The following is a 4642-nucleotide window of genomic DNA, read 5'->3' on the forward strand; positions in this document are numbered from 1 at the left end:
CTTAGTTCAGTTTCTTAGAGTTTGAGCTCTGTTAGTATAAAGCTATCAAGATTGTATTAATGTTTTTAGCATAATTCAATCTATGTACATTCAATAATATGGAAATACAAAAGCTTTATTACAAGTTATATAATTGTGTGACTGACTGAACCTTCTAAATGCCAGGCATGTGTAAATATGATGGATTTGGCAACTTAATGAGTTTATGACGTATAGTCTAATTTAACCCATTAGATTGTATGTGAGGAAACATTTTAAGGTTTATTTACATTTTTAGTCTTAAGTAGTGATTAGATCTTCTAAAGGGTTGATCAAGGGTTCTCTGAAGTCAGCGATGCATCTGTTGTCATAGAAACAAATGCATGGACTTAGAACGGAGGTGAGCCAAGGTATTGTTTGGAGCTGGATTAGAGAAAGACACTTTCCATGTTCCACAACCACTGCCGTGGAATGACTGAAACAAGAATGTCCTATAATCATAAGTCAAAGTGTGATTCGAGGCAGTGGTATTTGTGTGCAGTGTAACTAGACAAAGTAACTTGGGAACACAGTCATGTTCTCGTAGCTCTGATTAGAATAGGAATCCATGAATACTGATTTGCCCAGTGGATTTAAATGTATGAATTTTACATCATTTTCCTTTATTTGAGCATTGCAGCAGCTGCACGCTGGCAAGATGGGCAGCAGAGCGGCACAAATCCTGCTCCTCAGGTGCTTTATCCTCCGTCACTGCTGTGAATATGTCAAGCTACTTTTAATCACTCAACACTGCTTTGAGAGACAAGTGTGCCAAACACTATTTGTGCCACAAGTAGGCTACTTACAGTAAATGGTGCTTTTCTAGACTATTCCATGTCTTTTGTAATTTCTTAAGATGTTAACATGGTTTTTAATTTCTTTGAGAGAAAGGGTATTATTGACCTTAGAACTTAGAAAAACAGTCAGTCAAACCTTTTACATTTCCCCATTACAATCTAAAAACACTGTGTATAAAAAACAAAGTATACAATGCTTTTATGTTAAAAGATATGAGCCTCATGAATCCCTAATGCAATATATTTGTTTCTTCTTAATTGAATCAGACTCAAACTCAGTTTTTTTCAGCTCTGGTCTGTCCTATCAATGACAGAATGTCAAGTTCTTTATAACCTTCCTTATTCATTGGGGAATACTTTTTTATTACTTGCAGCACACAGATATACTTTTCATTTGTTTAAAATTGTGTTTGTGACAATCCATTCTACCATTCTTTCTACCTTTTGGTAAAGCTTCTTTCAAATCTTCATTTCCAAAAGATTTTAAAGAGTACCTTGCTGGTCTTCAGGAAATGATAAGTCAGCTATTGTCTCCCTCTTGGCTCAGATTCAGATTTGCAGATGCTTATTCTTTGCTCAGTTTAGCTTCTTGTTTGTTTTGTAAGAATACTCATTACAAATGAAGTTGGAGTCAGGCAGTCAAAAGGTTCTTAACACCTTTGTTTTCTAAGTAGCTTTCCTGTGGCTCAGTGGTTAGAGCATGGCACTAGCAATGCCAAGGTCATGGGTTTGATTCCAGGGGATTGCACATAGTTACAAACAAATGTATAATTCAATGCAATGTAAGTCAAGCGTCTGCCAAATGCGTAAATGTAAAGTAATGTGTATACACTATTCAGACTGACCACAAATTAAAGGTCCAATGTGTAATGTTTTGGAGGATCTATAGACAGAAATGCAATATAATATACATAACTTTGTCTTCAGATGTGTATAATGCCATTACATAATGAAGTGTTATGTTTTTATTACCTTTGAATAAGCTTTTTCTATCTACATACATCCCGGGGGTTCCGTTGCATGGAATTCACCATGTTGTTTAGTATAGCCCTAAACGGATAAACTACCACAGAGCACGTTTGTTAAATACGTTATCTCCTTCGGCAAAGAAGCGAAAATATGACGACATCTTAGTCCTGTGTCAGCCACTGTAGTTTTTCAAAAGGGAGGGGGAGCGGAGTGAGCCGTTGGTTGCAATTCACAACCTCACAGCTAGATGGCACTAAATTTATACACTGGACCTTTAAATGCTTTTTAATAATCGAAATGGGGCAAATAAAGCGGGACTACAGCACAAGCACACAATACATCGTCACATGATCCCTGCATAACTGTTGATTCACTATACGTTTGTGTTGTGTAACATGCACGTACACGCAGATTGCCAACAAAACACAGACATTTGACTCAATTTCACTCATGACCTGCATCTTTTTGCGCTGGGACCGCGCCATCTATCAGTATCAAACGATCTCCAAATCCAGCGTTATATCCACCGTTTATATAACATTCCTCACCGAAATGCAGTGAACAAACAAACACAGCTGAACTTTGTGAACACAGTGCTCTCCCTCTCTCTTGCTCCAGCCTTTTGACGTGTGTGCATGCTCCTTCTCCCGCTCTCCCTGATTGACGCGTGGGCATGCTCTTTCATTCATCTCGCTCTCGCGGGTTGATGGGTGGGCATGCTTTTCTGGGAGAATTGTCCGAAAAGGGACTGAGAAAAGTTGTTACATAAGGGAATTTCATGTTACGCTGGGGGAGTGGTTCGAGCACAGAAATACTATGTCATACGTCCAACAAGTTGACCATATCTAGCATGAGAAGCCAGCACGTTTAACAGTGTAAAGAAGTCAGAATGCATGAAACACTGTGGCACCCACCTTTAATCGTTTACCACTAGTCGTTTTTCTTAAACTGTTGATTGTTGAGTTAGTGTTACAGATCATAAGGCTTTCTTCAAAACCATTATAATAGAATTATCTTTCTGTTTTGGTAGTTGCTCTTAAATTAAATCTTTCATCTATAGAGCAAGACTACATTCTTAGCATTAATTTTTTTTTTTAAATACTACTATACATTCAAATACATTCAAGATGGCGCCGCGGATGGCTGCCTCGGTTTGGAGTGCTCTAGTACTTATGTCTTTTTTGTTTGTTTTTCCTGTTTTAAGCTACTCTTCTTTAATCACTTTTACCAGGGACGAATTGCTTAACATTAAGCAATGCCCTTCTATCAATCTTTTCCCTAATTTTGGAAATTCAGACGTCTTACTGGACATTTTACTCGGAGGAGCGGCAGCTCTGTACAAACGCTCTAAAAGACGCAAGCGGGGAAAGCGAGCGGGTGCGCTCGTCAGACTCCGACGACGCGGATTTAGGACCCCGCTGCCGAGTATACACCTGGCGAATGTCCGCTCCCTTACCAACAAAACGGACGAAATACTCTTACTCACCAGGACAAACAAAGATTTTTCCAACTCCGCTGCGCTGTGTTTCACAGAAACATGGCTCAATGACACCATACCGGACAGCGCGTTACATCTGCCGGGTTTTCAGCTGTTCAGAGCGGATCGCATTGCCGAGTCAACAGGGAAGACACGTGGTGGTGGATTATGTTTTTATATAAACGAAGGTTGGTGCAGAGATATAACAACACTGAAGAAGATGTGCTTTTCGTACTTAGAAGCGTTCTCTATCAACTGCAAACCTTTTTATTCGCCACGCGAGTTTTCCTCATTTATTCTCGTGAATGTTTACATTCCTCCACATGCTTGTGCGAGCGCGGCGCTGCAACAGCTGGCGGATTACATCACTGACACGGAGCAGCAACACCCGGATTCTCTTATTATTATTATTGGGGACTTTAACAGAGCAAACCTCTCCCGTGAGCTGCCAAAATACAGGCAGCATATCACATGCCCCACCAGAGACAGCAACATTCTGGATCACTGTTACACCACAATACGGGATGCATACCACTCTGTTCCCAGAGCAGCTCTGGGTCTCTCTGATCATTGCCTGGTTCATCTTCTTCCGACCTACAGACAGAAGCTTAAATCTGCCAAGCCTGTAGCAAGAACAGCAAAGAGATGGAGCAGCGAAACAGAGCGGGCCTTACAAGCCTGTTTCGACTGCACGGATTGGAGTGTCTTTGAAGCTGCAGCCACTGATCTGGATGAGTTAACTGACACAGTGACATCCTACATCAGCTTCTGTGAGGACATGTGTATTCCCACCAGGACTCGCTTAACATACAACAATGACAAACCATGGTTTACAATGAAACTGAGACAGCTTCGTCAGGCCAAAGAAGATGCTTACAGAAGTGGGGACAAAGTCTTGTATAATCAGGCCAAAAACACACTGACAAAGGAGATAAGAGCAGCTAAGAGAAGCTACTCTGAAAAGCTGAAGAACCAGTTTTCAGCCAACGACCCTGCATCAGTGTGGAAAGGCCTGAAAGACATTACCAACTACAAGCCATCATCCCCTCAGTCTATGGGTAATCAACGACTGGCTGACGACCTGAACGACTTCTATTGTCGTTTTGAAATGCAGAGTCTCACCCTTCACACCCGCCCTGACCCTATCTCTGCTATACCATTAACACCTCCTCTTGACATTCAACCTGCACTTAAGATCTGCGAAGAGGATGTTTGCCAGCTTTTCCGCAAACAAAAGATCAGAAAAGCACCAGGCCCAGACAATGTCTCACCCTCCTGCCTGAAAGTCTGTGCGGAGCAGCTGTCGCCCATCTTCACTAATATTTTTAACAGATCTTTGGAGCAGTGTGAAGTCCCTTCATGCTTCAAACGCTCCACCATC

The sequence above is a fragment of the Triplophysa rosa genome, linkage group LG6, assembly GCF_024868665.1.
Source record: "Triplophysa rosa linkage group LG6, Trosa_1v2, whole genome shotgun sequence".
In the NCBI taxonomy this organism is placed as follows: domain Eukaryota; kingdom Metazoa; phylum Chordata; class Actinopteri; order Cypriniformes; family Nemacheilidae; genus Triplophysa; species Triplophysa rosa.